Genomic DNA, 14,110 nt, shown 5'->3' with positions numbered 1-14,110 from the left:
ATCAATACTCCTTATGAGGTCAGGAAAGAGGTATGTTTAATAGAGTCTGAAAAATAATTTGAAAATTATTTTTAATTGTGGTAAAATATATATAACATAAAATTTACCATTATAACCATTTTAAGGATACAGTTCAGTGGTATTAAATAAATTCACAATGTTGTGCAACCATCACCACCATCCATCTCCAGAACTCTTTGCATCTTCCAAAACTGAAGGTCTATACCTATTAAATAGTAACTCCCATTCCTCATTGCCTCAGCCCCTGGCAACCACCATTCTACTTTCTGTCTCTATGAATTTGACTATTCCAGGCACTTCATATTATGAACTTACACAGTATTTGTCTTTTTGTGACTGGCTTATATCACTTAGCACAATGTCTTTAAGGCTTATCCATGTTGTAACATGGATCAGAATTCTCTTTCTTTTTTAATTGAAGTATAATTGAATTACAATATTATATTTGTTTCAGGTATATAGCATGGTGATTTGATATTTTTACACATTACAAAATCATCACCACAGTAAGTCTAGTTGCCATCTGTGACCATAGAAAGTTATCACAATGTTATTGACTATATTCCCTATGCCATACATTAATTACATCTCTGTGACTTATTTATTTTATAAGTGGAAGTTTCTGCTTCTTAATTTCCCTTACCTATTTCATTCATATCCCCACCCCACTCTCCTCTGTCAACTACCAGTTTGTTCCATGTATCTATTAGTCTTTTGTTTTGTTGTATTATGTTTGTTCATTAGTTTTTTTTTTTTAGATTCCACATATAGGTGAAATCATATGGCATTTGTCTTTCTCTGTCTAACTTATTCCACTTAGTATACTACCCTCTAGGTCCATCCATGTTGTTGCAGATGGCAAGATTTCATTCATTTTTATGAGTGAGTAATACTCCACTGTATGTATATTACACATCTTCTTTATCCATTTGTCTGTTGATAGGCACTTAGGTTGCTTCCACATCTTGGCTATTGTACATAATGCTGCGGTAAACATGGGGTGCATATAGCTTTTGAAATCAGTGTTCTGTATTTTTTTGGAAAAATACTGAGAAGTGGAATTTATGTATAGTATGGTAGTGCATTTTTAATTTTTCGAGGACCCTTCATATTATTTTCCACAGTGGCTTCACCAATTTACATTCCCACCAAAAGTGTATGAGGGTTCCTTTTTCTCCACATCCTCGCCAACACTTACTTGTTGTCTTTTTGACAGTAGCCATTCTGACAGGGGTGAAGTGATATCTCATTGTGGTGTTGCATTGCATTTCTCTGATGATTAGTGATGTTGAGCATCTTTACATGCGTCTGTTGGCAATCTGTATGTCTTCTTTGGAAAAATGTCTTTTCAGGTCCTCTGCCCATTTTTTAATTGTGTTGTTTATAGTTTTGATGTTGAGTTGTATGAGTTTTTTGTTTATTTTGGATATTAACCCCTTATCAGGTATATTGTTTTCAGATATCTTCTCTCATTCACTAGATGGCCTTTTCATTTTGTTGTTTCCCTCGGTGCAAAAGCCTTTTAGTTAGATGTAGACCCATGTGTTTATTTTCATTTTTGTTGCCCTTGCTTGAGGAGACAGATCTAAAAGAATATTGCTAAGAATGATGTAACAAAGCTGCCCATGCTTCCTTCTAGTTTTATGGTCTCAGGTCTTGAGTTTTTTTTTTTTTTACATGTTTATTGGACTATAATTGCTTTACAATGGTGTGTTAGTTTCTGCTTTATAACAAAGTGAATCGGCTAAGCATATACATATATTCCCATATCTCTCCCCTCTTGCATCTCGCTCCCTCCCACCCTCCCTATCCCACCCCTCTAGGTGGTCACAAAGCACCGAGCTGATCTCCCTGTGCTATGCAGCTGCTTCCCACTAGCTATCTATTTTACGTTTGGTAGGGTATATATGTCCATGCCACTCTCTCGCTTTGTCCCAGATTACCCTTCCCCCTCCCCATATCCTCAAGTCCATTCTCTAGTAGGTCTGTGTCTCTATTCCTGTCTTACCCCTAGGTTCTTCATGACATTTTTTCCCCTCAAATTCCATATATGTGTGTTAGCATACTGTATTTGTCTTTCTCTTTCTGGCTTACTTCACTCTGTATGACAGACTCTAGGTCCATCCACCTCATTACAAATAGCTCAATTTCGTTTCTTTTTATGGCTAATATTGCTTTGTATATATGTGCCAAATCTTCTTTATCCATTCATCCGATGATGGGCACTTAGGTTACTTCCATGTCCTGGCTATTGTAAATAGAGCTGCAATGAACATTTTGGTACATGACTCTTTTTGAATTGTGGTTTTCTCAGGGTATATGCCCAGTAGTGGGATTGCTGGGTCATATGGTAGTTCTATTTGTAGTTTTTCAAGGAGTCTCCATACTGTTCTCCATAGTGGGTGTACCAATTCACACTCCCACCAGCACTGCAAGAGTGTTCCCTTTTCTCCACACCCTCTCCAGCATTTATTGTTTCTAGATTTTTTGATGATGGCCATTCTGACTGGTGTGAGATGATATCTCATTGTAGTTTTGATTTGCATTTCTCTAATGATTAATGACGTTGAGCATTCTTTCATGTGTTTGTTGGCAGTCTGTATATCTTCTTTGGAGAAATGTCTATTTAGATCTTCTGCCCATTTTTGGATTGGGTTGTTTGTTTTTTTGTTATTGAGCTGCATGAGCTGCTTATAAATTTTGGAAATTAATCCTTTGTCAGTTGCTTCATTTGCAAATATTTTCTCCCATTCTGAGGGTTGTCTTTTGGTCTTGTTTATGGTTTCCTTGCTGTGCAAAAGCTTTGAAGTTTCATTAGGTCCCATTTGTTTATTTTTGTTTTTATTTCCATTTCTCTAGGAGGTGGGTCAAAACGGATCTTGCTGTGATTTATGTCATAGAGTGTTCTGCCTATGTTTTCCTCTAAGAGTTTGATAGTTTCTGGCCTTACATTTAGGTCTTTAATCCATTTTGAGCTTATTTTTGTGTATGGTGTTAGGGAGTGATTGAATCTCATACTTTTACATGTACCTGTCCAGTTTTCCTAGCACCACTTATTGAAGAGGCTGTCCTTTCTCCACCGTACATTCCTGCCTCCTTTATCAAAGATAAGGTGACCTTATGTGCGTGGGTTTATGTCTGGGCTTTCTATCCTGTTCCATTGGTATGTCTTTCTGTTTTTGTGCCAGTACCGTACTGTCTTGATTACTGTAGCTTTGTAGTATAGTCTGGAGTCAGGGAGCCTGATTCCTCCAGCTCTGTTTTTCGTTCTCAATATTGCTTTGGTTATTCGGGGTCTTTTGTGTTTCCATACAAATTGTGAAATTTTTTGTTCTAGTTCTGTGAAAAATACCAGTGGTAGTTTGATAGGGATTGAATTGAATCTGCAGATTGCTTTGGGTGGTAGAGTCATTTTCACAATGTTGATTCTTCCAATCCAAGAACATGGTATATCTCTCCATCTATTTGTATCATCTTTAATTTCTTTCATCAGTGTCTTATAATTTTCTGCATACAGGTCTTTTGTCTCCTTAGGTAGGTTTATTCCTAGATATTTTATTCTTTTTGTTGCAATGGTAAATGGCAGTGTTTTCTAGATTTCACTTTCAGATTTTTCATCATTAGTGTATAGGAATGCCAGAGAGTTCTGTGCATTAATTTTGTATCCTGCTACTTTACCAAATTCATTGATTAGCTCTAGTAGTTTTCTGGTAGCATCTTTAGGATTCGCTATGTATAGTATCATGTCATCTGCAAACAGTGACAGCTTTACTTCTTCTTTTCCAATTTGGATTCCTTTTATTTCCTTTTCTTCTCTGATTGCTGTGGCTAGAACTTCCAAAACTATGTTGAATAAGAGTGGTGAGAGTGGGCAACCTTGTCTTGTTCCTTAACTTAGTGGAAATGCTTTCAGTTTTTCATCATTGAGGATGATGTTGGCTGTGGGTTTGTCATATATGGCCTTTATTATGTTGAGGAAGTTCCCTCTATGTCTACTTTCTGCAGGGTTTTTATCATAAATGGGTGTTGAATTTTGTCGAAAACTTTCTCTGCATCTTTTGAGATGATCATATGTTTTTTTCTCCACAGTTTGTTAATATGGTTTATCACATTGATTGTTTTGCATATATTGAAGAATCCTTGCATACCTGGAATAAACCCCAGTTGATCATGTTGTATGATCCTTTTAATGTGCTGTTGGATTCTGCTTGCTAGTATTTTGTTGAGGATTTGTGCATCTATGTTCATCAGTGATATTGGCCTGTAGTTTTCTTTCTTTGTGACATCCTTGTCTGGTTTTGGTATCAAGGTGATGGTGGCTTCGTAGAATGAGTTTGGGCGTGTTCCTCCCTCTGCTATATTTTGGAAGAGTTTGAGAAGGATAGGTGTTAGCTCTTCTCTAAATGTTTGATAGAATTCGCCTGTGAAGCCATCTGGTCCTGGGCTTTTGTTTGTTGGAAGATTTTTAATCACAGTTTCAATTTCAGTGCTTGTGATTGGTCTGTTCATGTTTTGTATTTCTTCCTGATTCAGTCTTGGCAGGTTGTGCCTTTCTAAGAATTTGTCCATTTCTTCCAGGTTGTCCATTTTAGTGGCATAGAGTTACTTGTAGTAATGTCTCATGATCTTTTGTATTTCTGCAGTGTCAGTTGTTACTTCTCCTTTTTCATTTCTAATTGTATTGATTTGGGGCTTCTCCCTTTTTTTCTTGATAAGTCTGGCTAATGGTTTATCAATTTTGTTTATCTTCTCAAAAAGCCAGCTTTTAGTTTTATTGATATTTGCTATCGTATCCTTCATTTCTTTTTCATTTATTTCTGATCTGATTTTTATGATTTCTTTCCTTCTGCTAACTTTGGGTTTTTTTTATTCTTCTTTCTCTAATTACTTTAGGTGCAAGGGTTGGTTGTTTATTCGGGATGTTTCCTATTTCCTAAGGTAGGATTGTATTGCTATAAACTTCTCTCTTAGAACTGCTTTTGCTGCGTCTGATAGATTTTTGGTCATCGTGTCTCCACTGTCATTTGTTTCTAGGTATTATTTAATTTCCTCTTTGATTTCTTCAGCGATCACTTCGTTATTAAGTAGTGTATTGTTTAGCCTCCATATGTTTGTAATTTTTACAGATCTTTTCCTGTAATTGATATCTAGTCTCATAGCATTGTGGTTGGAAAAGATACTTCAAACAATTTCAATTTTCTTAAATTTACCAAGGCTTGATTTGTGACCCAAGATATGATCTATCCTGGAGAATGTTCCATGAGCACTTGAGAAAAATGTATATTCTGTTGTTTTTGGATGGAGTGTCCTATACATATCAATTAAGTCCATCTTGTTTAATGTATCATTTAAAGCTTGTGTTTCCTTATTTATTTTCATTTTGGATGATCTGTCCATTAGTGTAAGTGGGGTGTTAAAGTCCCCTACTATGAATGTGTTACTGTCGATTTCCCCTTTTATGGCTGTTAGTATTTGCCTTATGTATTGAGGTGCTCCTATGTTGGGTGCATAAATATTTACAATTGTTATATCTTCTTCTTGGATCAATCCCTTTATCATTATGTAGTGTCCTTCTTTGTCTCTTCTAATAGTCTTTATTTGAAAGTCTATTTTGTCTGATATGAGAATTTCTTCTCCAGCTTTCTTTTGGTTTCCATTTGCATGAAATAGCTTTTTCCATCCCCTTACTTTCAGTCTGTATGTGTCTCTAGGTCTGAAGTGGGTGTCTTGTAGACAGCAAATATATGGGTCTTGTTTTTGTATCCATTCAGCCAATCTTTTGGTGGGAGCATTTAGTCCAGTTACATTTAAGGTAAGTATCGGTATGTATGTTCCTATTCCCATTTTCTTAATTGTTTTGGATTTGTTATTGTAGGTCTTTAACTTCTCTTGTGTTTCTTGCCTAGAGAAGTTCCTTTAGCAGTTGTTGTAAAGCTGGTTTGGTGGTGCTGAACTCTGTCAGCTTTTGCTTGTCTGTAAAGGTTTTAATTTCTCCATCAAATCTGAATGAGATCCTTGCTGGGTAGAGTAATCTTGGTTTCAGGTTTTTCTCCTTCATCACTTTAAATATGTCCTGCCAGTCCTTTCTGGCTTGCAGAGTTTCTTCTGAAAGATCAGCTGTTAACCTTATGGGGATTGCCTTGTGTGTTATTTGTTGTTTTTCCCTTGCTGCTTTTAATATGTTTTCTTTGTATTTAATTTTTGACAGTTTGATTAATATGTGTCTTGGCGTATTTCTCCTTGGATTTATCCTGTACGGGACTCTCTGTGCTTCCTGGACTTGATTAACTCTTTCCTTTCCCATGTTGGGGAAGTTTTCAGCTATAATCTCTTCAAATATTTTCTCAGTCCCTTTCTTTTTCTCTTCTTCTGGAACCTCTATAATTCGAATGTTGGTGCATTTAATGTTGTCCCAGAAGTCTCTGAGACTGTCCTCAGGTCTTTTCATTCTTTTTTCTTTATTCTGCTCTGCAGTAGTTATTTCCACTATTTTATCTTCCAGGTCACTTTTCCGTTCTTCTGCCTCAGTTATTCTGCTATTGATCCCTGGATTATTATTCTTTATATAATATCTTATTGCTTCCCTTAGCCCATTATGTCCTAAAAGTTTAGGAAAAATTTCTTGGGTGAAGGACGTACATAAAATGAATTAAAGGACAAAGATGGGAATGTGGACACTCTTTCCTTTGCACTCATGCACTCACCTCAGGTTGCTTGCATCCTCTGTGAAACCTCACCTACCATCTCGATCTGATGAAGATAGAGATTAGTTATTCTACAGCAGCCTCTGCTTTCAACAAGGTCGGGATTTGGGCCCCTCCCAGCTCTTCTGCTGACATCTAGGAAATCCCAGGCATGTACAATTCTGATGTCAGCTATAATATAGGAGTGTGGCTGTGCCAAGATAGAGAAGAAAGAAAAGAATCTCAGAGACTGTAATGAGTGCAATAGGGGGATAGATGGTCAATAAGCAAATAGTATTCATTTATGTACAACTTTATTATTTCAAAGTAAATAATATGTAGTACTTTTATGATCATGTTTGCATCTCATACCAATTCTCTGAAATAGGTAGGGTTGTTATCATTAACACTGTTGTACAGATAAAGAATCGAAATGACTTAAATATACACAGTTACCCAGTGGTGGAGCTGAGACTTAAATCCAGGTCTTCTGACTCTGCATTCAGTATCTCATTTCCTCCTTATTAGTCCCCTGCTTGTGCCATCCCTCCGGTGCTCTTGAGATGTGATTATGGTACTTGCCTTTCAGAATTTTCCTTGATCCTACGTGGCACAGCTGTACCCTTTGCTCAAGAAATGCCCCACCCATCAGGCATTGTGTCTGGTACAGTTCCTGACTTTGTAGAGGTCAGAATGCTGCCTCAGTTGAGATTCATCACTGCTCCTTTGCCTTGTGCTCTTGAGCCTGGGATTGCTTACAGGGCATATATAAGGAGGCAGCCAATTGGCATAGCTCTTTCAGCAATAGGGAGTTTTCCTTTTTTAGAGTTGAAATGCACATTTGGTCTTTGATTTAGATGCTGAGCACTGAGTCTCCCCTTAGATTTCTGCAGATTTAAAGCAGATATCATTTCAACATCAATTCCTCCAAAAATATCTTATGTCTGCACTCATGCAAAATGATTGCTGATCTGTAGGGAAGAGTGACAGTTTGAAAAAAAAAGCAAATGATTTTTATATTTCAATTGTAATAATAAACACTATCCTTCTCTCTGGGAATGCTTCCTATGAGGAGTTGTGTCTCCCTGATTTGAGTTTTTTAGATTTGGTTTTCGTTTTATTTGGTGCCTTTTTCTCCTTCTGTAAGGATCATCTCAGTAATGTATTGTGCTAAGGTTAAAGGCACTTGACACTGGTTCTGTATCTGGGCTCTGAGGCAGTGGTGTGAAACCTTCTAAGATAAGACCTCTGAGTCATAGATTCCTGAATAAAGTGTCCTGCTGGAGTCTGCAAACTTGAAACATTTGGTGCTGTGCTCCTTTTCCTATTCAGCACACAGGAACAGTTGGCAGCTTGGATTGTATCTTAATTCTCTGTCCTAGACTTTGTTTTCTTCATCATCTTTCCACCTCACCCACTTCATGCTGGCCTGTTCAAGTTCCATCTTCTAGGAAACTGTCATTTTTCTAGGCAGGCTATCAATATGTTCAATCTTTAGAATTTTGTGGAAATCCCCCAATTTTATATTGTAATGTGTGAGTATGTGCTAATGTATGTTTTTCTCAGGGAGCAAGTCTATAGTGTTCAATCAATTTCCAATGTTTAAAAACTACTGGCCATATTCAGAAGGGAGTGGTATGATATATGTAAAGTGATGAGAGGAAAAAAACCTACAGCCAAGAATATGTACCCGGCAAGATTTACATTCACATTTGAAGGAGAGATCAAGAGTTTTACAGGCAAGCAAAAATTTAAAAAGGTCAGTACCACAAAACCAGCTTTATAAGAAATGTTAAAGAAATTTCTCTAAGCAGAAATGAACAGGCCACAACGAGAAATATGAAAATTATGAAAGGAAAAATCTTCTTGGTAAAGACAAATATACAGTAAAGGTAGGACATCAACCACTTGTAAAGCTGGAAGGAAGGTTAAAAGACAAAAGTGGTAAAGTCATCTATATCCACAATAAGTAGTTAAGGGATTCATAAAACAAAAAGATGTGAAATATGATGTCAAAAACATTAAACATGGTTGGGGGGGCAGTAAGAATGCATTTGAACTTAAGAGATCAGCAACTTAAAATAATCACATATACATACATATTGGTATATGTAAACCTCATGGTGACCACAAACCAAAAATGTATAATAGATACACACACACAAAGAGTAAGGATTTTAAACATAACACTGAAGATAGTCATGAAATCACAAGGGAAGAGTGCAAAAGAAGAAGAGAGGAAAAAAAAAGAAGTACAAAACAACCCCAAAACATGTAACAAAATGACAATAAGTACATACCTATCAATAATTATTTTAAATGTAAATAGACTAAATGCTGTAATCAAAAGACATAGAGTGGCTGAATGGATACAAAAGCAAGACCCATCTATGTGCTGCCTACAAGAGACTCACTCCAGAGCCAAAGACACACACAGACTGAAGTTAAAAGATGGAAAAAAGACATTCCGTGCAAGTGGAAACCAAAAGAATGTTGGGGCAGCAATACTTATATAAAACAAAATAGACTTTAAAACAAAGACTGTAGCAAGAGACAAAGAGGATCATTACATAACAATAAAAGGATCAATCTGAGAAGATATAACAGTTATAAATATATATACACCCAATGTAGGAGCACCTAAATGCATAAAGCAAATATTAGCAGACATAAGGGAGAAACTGACAGTAACACAATAATAGTAGGGGACTTCAACACCCCACTTACATAAATGGACAAATAATTGAGACAGAAAATCAATAAGGAAATACTGGCCTTAAATGACACACTAGATGAGATGGACTTTTTATATATATGTATAAAACATTCCATCCCAAAGCAGCAGAATGCACATTCTTTTCCAGTGCACATTGAACTTTCTCAAGAATAGATCACATGCTGGGCCACAGAACAAGGCTCAATACATTTAAGAGATTGAAATCATATTAAGCATCTTTTCTGACCATGTTATGAGACCAGAAATCAAATTAAAGAAAAAAATTCCAAAAACACAAACATGTGGAGGCTAAACAATATGCTATTAAACATCCAATGGGTCACTGAAGAAATCAAAGAAGAAATAAAAAAAATACCTGGAGACAAATGAAAATGAAAACACAATGATCCAACATCTAATGGATGCAGCAAAAACAGCTCTGAGAGGCAAGTTTATGTTGATGGAAGCCTAACTCAGAAAACAAAAATTTCAAATAAAGAACCTAAACTTACATCTAAAGGAACTATAAGAAGAACAAACAAAACCCAAAGTTAGTAGAAGGAAATCAATAATAAGATCATAGGAGAAACAAATGAAATAGAGACTAAAGCAAACAGTAGTAAAGATGAATGAAGCTAAAAGCTTGCTCTTTGAAAGATAAAATTAAAAATATTTAGCGAGACTCATCAAGGAAAAAAGAGAGTGGGCACAAATCATAAAATCAGAAATGAAATAGGTGAAGTTACAAGTGACACAACAGAAATACAAACGATCATGGGGATTACTATGAATAATTATATGCCAATCAAATGGACAATGTAGAAGAAATGGACAAATTCCTAGAAATGTATGATCTCCTAAGACTGAACCAGGAAGTAATAGAAAATATGAACACACCAATTACCAGTGTGAAATTGAATCAGTAATAAAACAACTCCCCAGAACAATGTCGAGGACTTGATGACTTCACAGGTAAATTCAGAGAAGAGTTAACACCTATCTTTCTCAGATTATTTCAAAAAACTGCAGAGGAAATAATGCTTTTGAACTCATTCTGTGAGGCCAGCATTACCCTAATACCAAAAGCAGAGAAAGATATCACAAAAAAGAAATTTAGAGACCAATATCACTAATGAACATAGAGGCAAAAATCTTTAACAAAATACTAGCAAACCAAATTCAACAATACATTAAAGGGATCATACACCATAATGAAGTGGGATTTATCCCAGGGATGCAAGGATGGTTCAGTAGCTGCAAATCAGTCAAAGTGATACACCACATCAACAAGTTGAAGAAGAAAAATCATACGATCATCTCAATAGATGCAGAAAAATTTTTTGAGACAATTTGACATCCACTTAGGACAAAAACTCTCACAAAGTCAGTATACAAGGAACATATCTCAACATAATAAAGGCCATATATTTCAAGCCCACAGCTAACATACTCAACTATGAAAAGATGAAAGCATTTCCTCTAAGATCAAGAACAAGACAAGGATACCCTCTCTAGCCACTTTTATTCAACATAGTATTGGAGGTCCTAGCAATCAGACACAGCAGTCAGACAAGAAGAAGAGAGAAAAGGAATCCAAATTGGAAAAAGGAAGAAATAAACTGTCACTATCTGCAGATGACACTATACTATATATAGCAAATCCTATAGGCGCCATCAAAAAACTTCTAGAAGTCATCAATGAATTTGGTAAAGTTGCAGGATACAAAATTAATGTACAGAAATCTGTTAGTTTCTATGCACTAACAATGAAGTATCAGAAAAAGAAATTAAGAAAAAATTATCATTTACAATTGCATTGAAAAGAATAAAATACCTAGGAATAAGTCTAAGGAGGTAAAAGACCCATACGTGGATTACTGTAAGACACTGATGAAAAAATTGAAGGAGACACAGATGGAAAGAAATGATGTGCTCATGGCTTGTAAGAATTAATGTTAAAATGACTATACTACCCAACACAATTACAGATTCAGTGCAATCCCTATCAAAATACCAACGACAACTTTAACAGAACTAGAAAAAATAATTCTAAATTTGTATGGAAACACAAAAACTGCAAATAACCAAAATAATCTTGAGAAAAAAGAACAAAGCTGAAGATATCATGCTCCCAGATTTCAAACTACATTACAAACCTACGTAATCAGAACAGTATTGTACTGGCACAAACACAGAGACATAGATCAATGGAACAGAATAGAGAACCCAGAAATGAACCCACACTTATGTGGGTAATTAATCTATAACAATGTAAGCAATAATTTACAGTTGGGAAAATACAGCCTCTTCAATAAGCGGTTTTGGGAAAACTGGACAGCTACATGAAAAGGAATGGATCTTGAACACTATCTTACACCATATACAAAAATAAACTCAAAATGGATTAAAAACTTAAATGTAATAAATGAAATCATAAAACTCTTAGAAGGAAGCATAGGCAGTCAGTTTTTAAAAATCAGTTTTACCAATACTTCTTATGATCTGTGTCCTCAGGTAAGGGCAACAAAAGCAAAAATAAACACATGGGACTACATCAAACTCAAAGGCTTTTTCACAGCAAAAGAAAATATGAAGAAAATGAAAAGGCTCTCTACTGAATGGGAGAAGATATTTTCAAATGATATATTTGATAATGGGTTAACTTCCAAAATATACAAAAATCTCATGCAACTCAACATTAGAAAGCAAACAACCTAATTAAAAATGGGCAGAAGAATTGAATAGACATTATCCCATAGAAGACATACATATCGTTAACAAATACATGAAAATATGCTTAACATCACTAATTATCAGGGAAATGGAAATCAAAAGCACAATGAGATATCACCTCACACCTGTTAGAATGGCTATCATCAAAAAGAAGACAAAAATCAAATGTTGGCAAGGATGTGATGAAAAGAGAACCCTCATGATCTTTTGGTGGGAATGTAAATTGTTACAGCAATTATAGAAAAGAAAATGGAGATTCATCAGAAAGTTGAAAATGAACTAACATACTATCCAGCAATTACACTTCTGAGTATTTTTCCCAAAGAAAACAAAAAACACTAATTGGAAAAGATATATGCACTCCTATTTTCCTTGCAGCATTATTTACAGTAGCCAAGATATGGAAGCAACATAAGTGCTCAGTGATAGACAGATGGATAAAAAAGATGTGATAGGGAGTTCCCTGGTGGTCCAGTGGCTAGGAGTCCATGCTTTCACTGCTCAGGGCCTGGGTTCAATCCCTGGTTGGGGAACTAAGATCCCGCAAGATGCATGGTGTGGCCAAAAGCAAAGAAAAAAAAGATTAAGAAAAAGAAGATGTGATAAATGCATACAATGGAGTGTTACTTAGCCATAAAAAACAATGAAATCTTGCTATTTGTGACAACACGGATGGACCTAGAGGGAATTATGCTTAATGAAATAAGTCAGACAGAGAAAGGCAAATACCATATAATTTCACTTACATGTGAAATTAAAAAAAAACAAAAGAGCTGAACAAGCATAACAAAACAGAAGCAGAAAACAAACTGATGGTAGCCAGAGGGGAGCAGGATGGTAGAGGAGGTAAGTAGGCAGGGAGGTTAAGAGGTACAAACTTTCTGTTACAAAATAAATGAGTCACAGGCGTGAAATGTACAACACAGGGAATTTAGTCAATCATAATTGGAATATCTTTGTATGGTGACAGATGGTAACTAGACTTATCATGGTGATTATTTTGAAATGTATAGAAATATCAAATCACTATGTTGTGTAACAGGAACTAACATAGTGTTGTAGGTCAATTATACTTCAAAAACAAACAAACAAACTCATAGAAAAGAGATCAGATTTTTGGCTACCAGAGGTGGGATGAGGGGGAGGGGGAATTAGATGAAGGTAGTCAAAAGGTACAAACATCCAGTTAAAAGATTAGTAAGTACTAGGGATGTAATATACTGAATGAGAAATATAGTTAACATGGCTGTTTGTTATATATGAAAGTTAAGAGAGTAAATCCTAATAGTTATCGCAAGGAAAAATACTTTTTTCCATTTCTTTAATTTTCTATCTGTATGAGATGATTGATATTCATTAAACTTATTATGGTTATCATTTTGTGATGTATATATCAAATTATTATGCTGTACCCCTTAAAATTATCCAGTGCTGAATATCAATTATATCTCAATAAAACTGGAAGAAAGAACCGTAATACTAACCCCCCCACACCCTGCGACTGGCGCTATGTGGAACCTATCTTGGCCCTTTTCATTATGAAAATGTGTGGAATTATTTGCAAACTTGATCTTATAAGAAATCATCTGAATATCTTATCAGGGCGTATTTCTTTGGTCTCTAGTTCTTATTGGGCTGTTTGAAGAGAACAGATCATGATGCCTGTCGATGTAAGGTATGCAACAGGATTTATTTATACCTGGGGTTTAACGTTCTGATTTATGCTGACATTTACTCATCATTTACTTTGAGTCAAAACCCAGCTATGCATTTTCCCCACATCCTGCTGACTTCCTTATTTTGGTTCATGGCATCCCCAATCCTGCTAGTTGGCCAGATTTGAAACTTTAGACAGCTGCTCTTTCTTTCTCCCATGAACCTCACATCCAATAAATGACAAAGCCTGGGAGGTTTATTTTCAGCAGTGTCTTTTGCATTTATCTCCACCTTTCTCTTG

The 14,110-nt window shown here is 35.7% G+C and overlaps 1 protein-coding gene across 6 annotated transcripts in view; it reads left to right on the top strand.

Annotated features, from left to right (window-relative positions):
- Positions 1 to 14,110, top strand: part of OPHN1 (oligophrenin 1) — a 603,167-nt gene that overhangs the window by 21,874 nt on the left and 567,183 nt on the right. Inside the window, exon 1 of one of the 6 annotated variants that reach the window (XM_049704598.1) lies at positions 6,149 to 13,828. The exons of the other annotated variants lie outside the window; for them this stretch is intronic. The gene's annotated coding sequence lies outside the window, so the exon portion shown is untranslated. Of the gene's footprint in view, positions 1 to 6,148; positions 13,829 to 14,110 lie in introns of those variants that run through there. 6 annotated transcript variants of the gene reach the window in all.

The sequence above is a fragment of the Orcinus orca genome, chromosome X, assembly GCF_937001465.1.
Source record: "Orcinus orca chromosome X, mOrcOrc1.1, whole genome shotgun sequence".
In the NCBI taxonomy this organism is placed as follows: domain Eukaryota; kingdom Metazoa; phylum Chordata; class Mammalia; order Artiodactyla; family Delphinidae; genus Orcinus; species Orcinus orca.
The sequence above is the reverse complement of the archived record's forward strand: the minus strand, read 5'-3'. Positions and strand labels throughout refer to the sequence as shown.